This window comes from Staurois parvus, unplaced genomic scaffold, assembly GCF_062004578.1.
Source record: "Staurois parvus isolate SC_StPar_1 unplaced genomic scaffold, SC_StPar_1.0 ptg000195l, whole genome shotgun sequence".
Lineage (NCBI taxonomy): Eukaryota > Metazoa > Chordata > Amphibia > Anura > Ranidae > Staurois > Staurois parvus.
In genome coordinates this window covers 5,378,100-5,390,258 of record NW_028317991.1, presented here as the reverse complement: position 1 = coordinate 5,390,258, position 12,159 = coordinate 5,378,100, and the positions used below count along the sequence as shown (strand labels likewise).

The window sequence follows — 12,159 nt, the reverse complement described above, 5'->3', positions numbered from 1 at the left end:
GGGTGGAGGAGGCCGGGTTTTTTTGTTTTTTGTTTTTTGGTGACACTAAACATCCTTATTTTTCTGAAAAATCCATTCACATCCACTAGCTAATGGCCCTTTGATTTACTTTTTAAAGAAATCGTTTTCTTCTGTGTTTTCCTGCTTCCTTGTAACATCCTCCATGAGCTCCCACACCTCTCTTGTTCCTCCTCACTTTTAAATACTTGGAATGAACAGCGCATGTTAGGAAAAAAAAGTTACAAAAAAATTATACAAAAATATTATATAGATTTTATAGATAAGATACATATTATAGTTATTGTCATTGTAAACTATTATTCATGAAATTGTCTCTATTATTCTGTGTTTTTGCCATCTTGTGACATCCTCTGGTAAATTCCAAACATCTCCTTTTCCCTCTCAATTCTGTTTCTTTGAAAAGAGCAGAGAATGTTAGTTGTGGCCATATACACAGCTCTATGTACATCTCATAGCCCAGAGGTGAATTGGATAGATTATTGGAAACCAGAGTTTAGTGTCACTTCTATAACATCTTACAAAAATGGAGAGGATTGACCAGCTATAAGGGGTGGAGGAGGCCGGATTGTTTTTAATGTGACACTAATCATCATCCTTATTTTTCAGAAAAATCCATTCACATCCACTAGTTAATGGCCCTGTAATTTATATTTTAAGGAAATCATTTCTTACTGCGTTTTCCTGCTTCCTTGTAGCATTCTCCATGAGCTCCCACACCTCTCCTGTTCCTTCTCACTTTAATTATATGGAATGAGCAGTGCATGTCAGTTGTAGTCATGTGTCCTGCTTTATGCACACTGCAAAGCCAGAAGTTGGATCAAATGAAAAAAAAAATTTTTTTTTTTTTTAACCATAGTGTAGCTCTAACATCCTACAATAAAGGAGTGTGATTGGCCGGCTATAAGAGGCCGGATTTTTTTTTTTAATAAGAGAAAATCCATACACCTCCACTAATTAATGGCCCGTCATCTATTTTCATTAAATCATTTCTTATTGTATTTTTCTGCTTCATGGTAACATCCTCCATGAGCTCCCACACCTCTCCGTTCCCTCTCACTTCTGTTTGTTTGGAACAAGCAGTGCATGTTAGTTGCAGTCATGTGCACTACTCTATGCACACTGCAAAGCCCACAGCCATCAAACCCATATGTAAATTGGATATATTATTGTAAACCAGAGTTTAGTGTCACATCTTTAACATCTTACAAAAAAGGAGAGGATTGGCCGGCTATAAGGGGTGGAGGAGGCCGGATTTGGTTGTTTTTTTGTGACACTAATCAATATCCTTATTTTTCAGAAAAAATCTATTTACATTCATTGGTTAATGGCCCTGTAATATATTTTTTAAAGAAATAATTTCTTACTGTGTTTTCCTGCTTCCTTGTAACGTCCTCCATGAGCTCCCACACCTCTCCTGTTCCTTCTCACTTTTAATTATATGGAATGAGCAGTGCATGTTAGTTGCAGTCATGTGTCCTGCTCTATGCACACTGCAAAGCCCACAGCCCACAGTTGAAAGCATTTTTTTCCTCTCACTTTTCAGAGTTTAGTGTCACTTATTTAACAACTTACAAAAAGTGTGATTGGCCAGCTATGAGGGGAGGAGGAGGACAGATTTTTTTTGTGACACTAAACAATATATTTAAAAAAAAAAAAAACTATTCACATCCACTAGTTAACCTCCCTAGCGGTCTGATTATGTCAGTATTTCTGTGCTCAAAGCGGTACATTTTTTTGCATGGAAATATGTTGTTTTTTTTATTGTAGGCTGTAATTCTTAGGAATAACTCACTGAAATCTGTCCGAACAAGAGTCTAGTAAACATCCCGGGTATGATATAGTTTGAAACACGAAATCATAAATTATAATAAAAGGAATAATCATAAATAATAATAATATAATAATAATACATTTAATTCAATAATATAAGCAAACCAAAAACACTGAAATTTGAAATGTAGCGCCAAGTTCGCACATTGCTGAGCAAAGTCGCAAAATCGTTTTCAGTGTCTGATGACGAATTTCCCCCACGAATCATTATCACTCAATTCTGCAAGTGGTTCTGATTTACTATCGCTGTTCTCTAGCTGATCTAAACCTCTTTTGACCTAAAGGGACACTTTTTGGACACCATGGACATTTCTCAGTTTCCAGGCAGAAGGAACAGTAAAAATGTTTTTGAAAAATTATAATTTTTGGTTGTAAACTAACTTGAGGGTTTTTTTTTACTATAAAGATAACAATACATTTTGGACAAGATTTATGAAGAAAGATTATTTATTTGCAAAAGATTATAAGAAAAGCACTTTTTTCAAAATTTTTGAACTTTTTCATTTATATAGCAAAAAAAATAAAAATCCCAGTGGTGAACAAATACCACCAAAAAAAAAGACTTATCTGTCTCAAAAAAATGCTAAAAAAATTATTGAGTACAGTGTTGCATGACCGCACAACTGTCATTCAAAGTGTGATAGTGTGATAGCGCTGAAAGCTGAAAATTGGCCTGGACAGGACGGGGGTAAAAGTGTCCGGACTGGAAGTGGTTAAATTAGGGGCTGTTCACACTGCCCACACACTAACCCCCAGTTCACATCTGTGTGGTCATGCGGGCCACAATTTGCATGGGCACGAGAGCCTATACATTTGAATGGACTCCTGTGCCCCGGGACATGCAGGGAAGAAATCTATATTTCTATATCTACTTTGGAAATCGCAGCCCGCGCAGGAACCGAGGTGCCCAGTACGGTTGCCATATCCAGTGCGGGTGGCGTACCATTAGAATTAATGACACCCGCCAGCGGGTCCCGCATTCCTGTGTGTGGGTGGTGCAGCTGCAGGTATTTGTGCAGGTCCCGCATCGGCACCACCCACACAGATGTGAACCGAGGGTAAACTGAATGGGTTTGGTGTGTGGGCAGCCGTCCATTCCAGCTGCAGCCATCCAGCGGTACAAGGCAGAGTGATGCACATTTTACCGCATCACACAGCTCATTTGTCTTCTTTTTGTTTTGTGTGAACTTAATGTGAAGTACACAAAGTGACGTGTCATAGCATGTCCCCAAAAAAGCAGCACAGTGTGATCAGCTGCTGCACAGTGACATGCAGTGCCTTCCTTTTTGTGTGCGCTACAAAAAAATGCAGCATGTTTGCATTTTACTGTGGCTCCAGGCTGGACTGCAGTGTGAACAGGGCACATAGAAAACAACCACATGACTGGCGTTCTTCCCGTACAGAACAATTAGGTGATCTCTGAAAACCTATCTCTTCAGGGAAGCCTATCCTGCCCTCAGCTAATAATGGAATCTTCTATTCCTACTACCAGTCCATCCCCCACAGTTATTACCTTTTGTACCACCAGCCCCTCCCTCTTAGATTGTAAGCTCCCAGGATCAGGCCCTCCGATCCCTCTTGTATTGACCTGTATTGTTGCTGTATTGTCTCCCATTATATTGTAAAGCGCTGAACAAACCGCTATATAAATCCTGTATAATAATAATAATAGCAGTCACCGTACTATGTGTGAACAGGTACCTAGAGCTTGTTCACAGCATGTCTGTTTACTGCACAACAACACACACGGCGTGATGTGAACATAGAAACAACTGTTACCTCTGTGCCCTGTTCATGCTATACATGTGTGGAGGTGTCGCAGAAGTCGCACAATTTCAAAGTCGAATCGGTGTGACTAGGACCTATGTGTGTTAAAAAGAAAAAAGGTATTTATATTTTTTAAATGAATACACAAGTGTTTAATCTTTCATGTCTATTTTTTACAGGATGGGTTATTATAAAGATGAGGGTTCACATGTAGTTTAAATGCCGCTTCACACTGGAATAACACAGGAGCACGGACTATGTTCCTTTGCGATTCCTGTGTGATGAGATTTTTAGTCCATTTATTTGAATGGGCTGAAATCACACTGGATCGCACCAAACGTAGCACATGCACTACTTTTAAAAATGCACTGCAACCGGGTCGCATGGACCATGGTACTGCGGTGCAGGCAAAAGCACTGCATTTACAATCTGAGTTTGGGATGTTGAAATCTCCAATTTCCAAGTCACACCCTATGGTCCGCAGTTAAAGTGGTGATATCGGTGCGATTTGGATTTGGTCGGAGCCACACCGATTTTTAAAGTAGTGCATGCATTACTTCGGGTGCGACGTCCATAGACATCTGAGCAGATGTGTTGCAAGTCGCACCTCAAGTTGGACTGACATCAGACTATGAAATCATGTGACTTCACTGGAAGTCGCATTATTTTAAAGTTGGATTGATGTTACCGGGACCTTTAAGTGGTCGTAAAACCTTATATACAGTTGCAAGAAAAAGTATGTGAACCCCTTGGGATTACGTGGAGTTTTGCATGAATTGGGCATAAAATGTGCTCTGAACGTCATCTAAGTCACAACAATAGAAGAACACAGTCTGCTGAACATAATACTATACAAACATTAGATGTTGCCATGGTTTAATTGCACATAACATGTAAACATTCACAGTGCAGGGAGGAAAAAGTATGTGAACCTTTGGACTTAATAACTGGTTGACCCTCCTTTGGCAGCAATAACCTCAACCAAACATTTCCTGTAGTTGCAGATCAGACCTGCACAACGATCTGGAGTAATTTTGGACCACTCCTCTTCACAAAACTGTTTCAGTGTAGCAATATTCTTGGGATGTCTGGTGTGAATCGCTCTCTTAAGGTCATGCCACAGCATTTCAATCGGGTTGAGGTCAGGACTCTGACTGGGCCACTCCAGAAGGCGTATTCTGTGCTGTTGCAGCCATTGTTTTGTTGAATTACTTGTATGCTTTGGGTCATTGTCTTGTTGCATCACCCATCCTCTGCGGAGCTTCAGTTGGCGGACAGATGGTCATACGTTTTCCTGAAAAAAGTCTTGATAAACTCTGGAATTCATTTTCCCATCAATGACAACAATCCGTCCAGGCCCTGAGGCAGCAAAGCAGCCCCTAACCATGATGCTCCCTCCGCCATGTTTTACAGTGCGGATGAGGTTTTGATGTTGGTGTGCTGTGCCTTTTTTTCTCCACACATAGTGTTGTGCGTTCTTCCCAAACAACTCAATCTTGGTTTCATCTGTCCACAGTATATTTTGCCAGTAGTGCTGTGGAACATCCAGGTGATCTTTTGCAAACTTCAAACGTGCTGCAATATTCTTTTTGAACAGCAATGGCTTCCTCCGTGGTGTCCTCCCATGTACTCCATTCTTGTTTAATGTTTTCCTTATTGTAGATGTGTCAACAAAATGTTAGCATGTGCCAGAGATTTCTGTAGGTCTTTAGCTGACACTCTGGGATTCTTCTTTACCTCATGCAGCATTCTGCGCTGTGCTCTTGCAGTCATTTTTACTGGACGACCACGCCTAGGGAGAGTAGCAACAGTGCTAAACTTTCTCCATTTGTAGACAGTCTGTCTTACCGTGGACACATGAACATCAAGGCTTTTGGAGATACTTTTGTAACCCTTTCCAGCTTCATGCAAGTCAACAATTCTTGATTGTAGGTCTTCTGAGAGCTCTTTTCCGCGAGGCATGGTTCACATCAGACAGTGCTTCTTGAAAGCAGTAAACCCAAAACAGGTGTGTGTTTTTTAAGGGCAGGACAGCTGTCAGCAACACATCCAATATCATCACACTGATTGGAGTCAAGGTTGGCTCACTCCTGGCTCCAATTAGCTCTGGGAGAAGTCATTAAACTAGGGCCTCACATACTTTTTCCTCCCTGCACTGTGAATGTTTACATGTTATGTGCAATTAAACCATGGCAACATCTAATGTTTGTGTAGTATTATGTTCAGCAGACTGTGTTCTTCTGTTGTTGTGACTTAGATGACGATCAGAGCACATTTTATGCCCAATTCATGCAAAACTCCACGTAATCCCAAGGGGTTCACATACTTTTTCTTGCAACTGTATACCCAGTGAAGTGATACACAGAGATGAAACAAATCCTCCTACGTACGTTGTTCCTGTTTACCTGCTGTCTTCTCCTCTCTACATCCATTCAAAATGCTGAATTTATAAAGCTTGCCTAAGACCCCAGTCGCACTGGGTGCGACTTGCCATGCAATTTGCATGCCATGAGACTTGTAAATTGCATGCGAAGTTGCACTCTATTCTCCGCAATGAAAGCGTTCATATCGGTGAGGTTCCGACTTTGTTTCTAAAGTAGTTCATGCACTACATTTGGTGCGATTTGCATAGACATCTGTGTCAGATGTCTTGCAAATCGCACCTGAAATCGGCAAGTCCCCCCGACTTTGAAATCTTGCGACTTCACAGTAAGTCGCACAATTTCAAAGTCGGCCTTGATGTGACCGGGGTGTAAGAGTTCCAAAAAAAAGGGGGCAGAGAGCAAAAATTACACTCTGCAGAGCTCAGTGAGGAGAGTACTGAGAGCCGATCGTAGGAAAGAGACACCCCCCTTCTACACAACTCATAGGAACAGAGCTGAGGATGTCAATGTGTTGGACGTCCCTCCTCTGTCACCATTATTCTCTTGGTGTCATGAAAACTTGTCAGAAGTGATAGTAGAGGAAGGAAAGCAGCAGACAGAAATGACACTTTGTGCTCTCAGTAGAGACATGTACACACTATAGAGGGATCTGCTTTGTTCATATTTCATGTTTGAGGTGTACAACCACTTTAAAACGTCAGATTTTTTTTTTTTTTGCACAGTTGCACTGGTCCAGCTTGGACCAATGTAAGCATGCATATTTCAAACCTCTCCAGGAATGCAAAGTGTTCTCTGATTGGACGAGGTGGAGAAAGGCGGGGCAGGTAATGATATCATTTTCAGCTCCTCCAGTAAGAGAAGGCTTTGTATTCATTGAAAAATAAAAGGTATTGCCTGAATGGCACCCATGCTAAGTGAGGAACCCCCTATATTCACAATGCAGCAGGGCAGCTGCTCCGTACAGATCCTGAAGACAGCGAGGGTCCCTGTAGTAGCGTTGACTACTACAGATCTTCCACAGGGATCACCAGGTATGCAGTATGCAGACAGGCAATGACGCCTCTCCTGCTTGCAGGCCCCCTCTGGTATTGTGCTGCATTCACCCTGGGCTGTGTACAGGCAGCCTATAGAGATGGATGAAGACACAGCAGCTGCACAGACAGAGCCGCATGTCAAAATATTACTAATAAATAATCACTATTAATCCCCAATTTCTTTTAAGCACACTTCACCCCTAACCCTTAGAGGTGTACAAATATAAACAATGATATGCTCAGTGATAGATAAATAAATATCATAAATCCTTTCCTCAGATCTATGAATATAATCAGAATAAAGTCCAAAAAAAAATAAATCAAAAATATCTCAAAAATATCATCCCTTTTAAAAATAAATAAATCAATCCAAGTGTCCAAAATTCGATTCAAGTGCACAAATCCTCAGCCTCTCGCAGCAACTTGATTTACCTCAAAAACATAAAAACCACATAGTGCATTATCCTTTATAAAGCAAATTAATGCATGAAACCAATCCAGTGATATTTCACCCAAGTGAAAAAGGTGTATAAATAAAAGAAAAAATATATCTAGGCACATGTGCATATACACAATGTATAGTGAAAAACCGTGTATGTGAATCACTCTTTTTGTGCTCAAAAATCACACAACACAGTGTGCACTTCTACTGAAGTAAGGAGTGAATACCCTTACCAATATTCAAAAATAACTTTTGCCTTAATATCAATCACCAAGAAGACTGTATGATGGGATGAATCTTCCTGCCAGTATCCTCAGACTTCACTCTGAACTCATAGCACCACATGGATCCATCCACACTAGTACTTCAGACCAATTTCCACCATCTTCGCCATCCAGACACCCATGTATGAAACAGAAAATAGTGTAATACTGCCACACACTTAAATCCAGACATTTCAATGGTACGGCTTACATTGTTAAAATCTTGTTATCACATATGAAATATATACAGAAACCTTTCTGCCATCACAGATCCAGGAGAGTCCAAACCGCCTGTGACAGTCAATATTCCCATCTCCAAGATGGCCGCCGCTCCACTTCCGGATCCTCGTTTGCGTCTGACGTCACTTCCCCTTAGCCAAATGTCAAAATATGCAGGGAGGGTGCAGGAATCTGAACGGGGGTCTCTGACCCCCTCTTGTAGCATGTCCGCAGTCTCTGACCCCCTCTTGTAGCATGTCTGCAGTCTCTGACCCCCTCTTGTAGCATGTCTGCAGTCTCTGACCCCCTCTTGTAGCATGTCTGCAGTCTCTGACCCCCTCTTGTAGCATGTCTGCAGTCTCTGACCCCCTCTTGTAGCATGTCCGCAGTCTCTGACCCCCTCTTGTAGCATGTCTGCAGTCTCTGACCCCCTCTTGTAGCATGTCTGCAGTCTCTGATCCCCTGTTGTAGCATGTCTGAAGTCTCTGATCCCCTGTTGTAGCATGTCTGAAGTCTCTGATCCCCTGTTGTAGCATGTCTGCAGTCTCTGACCCCGTCTTGTAGCATGCCTGCAGTCTCTGACCCCCTCTTGTAGCATGCCTGCAGTCTGACCCCCTCTTGTAGCATGCCTGCAGTCTGACCCCCTCTTGTAGCATGTCTGCAGTCTCTGACCCCCTCTTGTAGCATGTCTGCAGTCTCTGACCCCCTCTTGTAGCATGTCTGCAGTCTCTGACCCCCTCTTGTAGCATGCCTGCAGTCTCTGATCCCCTGTTGTAGCATGTCTGCAGTCTCTGACCCCGTCTTGTAGCATGCCTGCAGTCTCTGACCCCCTCTTGTAGCATGCCTGCAGTCTCTGACCCCCTCTTGTAGCATGCCTGCAGTCTCTGACCCCCTCTTGTAGCATGCCTGCAGTCTGACCCCCTCTTGTAGCATGTCTGCAGTCTCTTCCCCCTCTTGTAGCATGTCTGCAGTCTCTGACCCCCTCTTGTAGCATGCCTGCAGTCTCTGATCCCCTGTTGTAGCATGTCTGCAGTCTCTGACCCCCTCTTGTAGCATGTCTGCAGTCTCTGACCCCCTCTTGTAGCATGTCTGCAGTCTCTGACCCCCTCTTGTAGCATGCCTGCAGTCTCTGACCCCCTCTTGTAGCATGTCTGCAGTCTCTGACCCCCTCTTGTAGCATGTCTGCAGTCTCTGACCCCCTCTTGTAGCATGTCTGCAGTCTCTGACCCCCTCTTGTAGCATGTCTGCAGTCTCTGACCCCCTCTTGTAGCATGTCTGCAGTCTCTGACACCCCTCTAGTAGCATGCCTGCAGTCTCTGACCCCCTCTTCTAGCATGCCTGCAGTCTCTGACCCCCTCTTCTAGCATGCCTGCAGTCTCTGATCCCCTGTTGTAGCATGTCTGCAGTCTCTGATCCCCTGTTGTAGCATGTCTGCAGTCTCTGATCCCCTGTTGTAGCATGTCTGCAGTCTCTGACCCCCTCTTGTAGCATGTCTGCAGTCTCTGACCCCCTCTTGTAGCATGTCTGCAGTCTCTGACACCCCTCTAGTAGCATGCCTGCAGTCTCTGACCCCCTCTTGTAGTATGTCTGCAGTCTCTGACCCCCTCTTGTAGTATGTCTGCAGTCTCTGACCCCGTCTTGTAGCATGTCTGCAGTCTCTAACCGTCTCTTGTAGTATGTCCGGTGTCTCTGACCGTCTCTTGTAGTATGTTAATATTCTTTGACGAAGCCTATGTTCAGATCTGTGCTCCCTCCCCTGCCTGTGTCTGTGCAGTTGCTGCATCCACTTCTATGGTCCGCCTGCACACAGCTCAGAGGTGGATGCAGATGACAGCGGCTCAGCGCCCATCTGAATGAGAGACAATAACTGCCAGTGAGTGATGAGGCAGGGGAGGATCTAAGAGAATCCTGATAAACACAATCCCCTGCAAGGGATGGGAGGGGTGTGGCCACGCACTGCTCTCAGGATTCTGATTGGCTTCTGATCCAACATAGAAATTTAAGACAGATCTTTCAGAGGACGCGGCCTTCAGGCTCGGCTCACATCTGTGCAGGTTGCGGTTGGCACATTTTGGAACATGTGTTTTCGATGATTATTTTTATGCATTTTTTTTCTTTTTAGCGAATAGGAAAGTATGACAGATCTGTTCATGTAGTGCGACTTTAACACTCTCTGGCACCTAAGTAGCATAAAAGTGGCATCAAAGTAGTGGAGGAACCTCTATGTGTGAGGTCCCAATCGTGATCACTGATTGGCCAATCAGTGATCACATGCAGAGTAGTAAGCAAGATCTCATTTCTGACATCTTTGCTTACCACGTGTAAAATCTGTGAATGATCACAGAGGTCACATGGTACAAAGCTATTCACAACAGACTTGTACCATGTGACAAGCTGTGACCAATCACAGCTCACACAGTAGTTCTCAATGGCTGCAAGAATGCAGCCAGAGAGGAGAAATGATTGCTTTTACAGCCTTTATGGGTGTAAAAGCAATCAGTGTAAAAAAAAAATCTTCATCACCCCCACAAGTAGTACAGTGTCACCATGGTGACACTGCACTGCTAGGGTGACAGTATGTAAAAAAAAAAAATATATATAAAAAAAAAAAATGTAAAAAAAAATATTTAAAAATTATCATTTTTGGTTATAAACTAATTTAGGTTTTTTTTTACTAAAAAGATAACGGAATACATTTCGGCCAAGATTTATGATGAAATATTTATTTGCAAAATTTTATAAGAAAAACGTTTTCTTCAAAGTTTTTGGACTTTTTCAATTACATAGCAAAAAAAATTAAAATCCCAGCGGTGAATAAATACCTCCAAAATAAAGCTTTATCTATCTAAAAAAAATGGTAAAAAATTCATATGGGTACAGTGTTGCATGACCGTGCAATTGTCATTCAAAGCGTAATAGCGCTGAAATTGTCCTGGACAGGAAGGGGGTGAAAGTGTCCGGACAGGAAGGGGGTAAAGGTGGCCCTTAATCATAACCCTAACATGTGGCACATAAAGGTTTCTGCGCTACTTTGATGCGACTGATTCTACCTGAGTGCACAGAGGGGTAAATTGGCATCAAAGTCGCATTACATGAACAGAACTGTCATACTTTATTAACAAAAAAACCCCACAAAACACATAAAAAACGGAAAACTTGTGTTTTTGGTGCGGGTCTGTTGAAGTCAATCACACACAAAGTGCAATCTGCTGCGGGAAAAATCGTCCCTGACCCTTTCCAAAAAAACGCCCCGGCTGAAAATGCACAGATGTGACTAAATCAAAAGGAAAGAATGGTGAATGGACTGTAGTGTGTTTCTGCAAACTGGAAAATGCACTGAAATCCGCATAAGTGTGTAGCTAGGGTTAGGGAGGGCCCAGCAGCTGAAAAGCACTGCTCTGCTCTGCAGTATTCCCCTTCACTCCTCCCCCCACAGATATATAAAAGGTTATGTGAGGAGCTTACAGAAGGGGTGGAGGAGCTGGGCCAGCACAGAGAACAAAGTTTAGCCTCATAAGAGAGGGCTCTGGTGTGTAAGGGGGGAGGGACCATGCTAGGGAAGTGACTCCTCCTGGAGTAGTATGGGCAGCACAGGGGTTCGCACATCTACTTGCAGCACTGGGGTTCGCAGTTCACATCCCAGTCCCCCCCCCCCCCCGATATACTAGTAGCTCGTCTCCGGTCTGTTCCCAGTATGGCATTATACACAGAGCATCCAAGATGGCGGGCTCCCCTTCGACCCAACCCCAATGTGATGATCGCTCTGAGCCCCCCGGAGAGAAGATCTATGGAGAGATCCGCTCACAAGAAGACTCATCTCCCAGCAAGTTCAACGTCACATCCCCAGAGAAGAGAAATGAATATATGGGAAGGAAAAACACAGCCTGTGTCCGAGCTTTTCCCTGCCATGTGATCAGGTGGTGACAGGTCCTCTTTATGTTCTGTATACAGCGGGGGAGGGGGGAGATGTTGGGGGGAGGGGGTGGGAGTAATGCTGTCTCTGACCCCAATCTCCCCTCATTGTAATGTATGGAGGGTGGGAGAGTCAGATTCTCTGTCAGGTATGCATTTCTGGCCGTGGGGAGATTTCCCCTCACTTCTGTTCCCAATGTCAGGATATGACTGGGAGGGTCACCAGCACAGGAAGTGATGCAAATCTCCATAGCGGAAAGGATGCAAAGAGCAGGAAGTGCACCTCC

The 12,159-nt window shown here is 43.4% G+C and overlaps 1 protein-coding gene across 7 annotated transcripts in view; it reads right to left on the bottom strand.

Annotated features, from left to right (window-relative positions):
• The window catches only part of LOC149461668 (tuftelin-interacting protein 11-like), a 305,597-nt gene that overhangs the window by 93,166 nt on the left and 200,272 nt on the right, over positions 1 to 12,159 (bottom strand). The window contains exons 1-2 of one of the 7 annotated variants that reach the window (XR_016312789.1): positions 7,953 to 8,044; positions 3,631 to 3,713 (exon numbers count right to left, since the gene is read on the bottom strand). The exons of 4 other annotated variants lie outside the window; for them this stretch is intronic. The gene's annotated coding sequence lies outside the window, so the exon portion shown is untranslated. Of the gene's footprint in view, positions 1 to 109; positions 279 to 1,385; positions 1,669 to 3,630; positions 3,714 to 7,952; positions 8,045 to 12,159 lie in introns of those variants that run through there. 2 more of the 7 variants (XR_016312792.1, XR_016312791.1) reach the window with 2 other exon arrangements.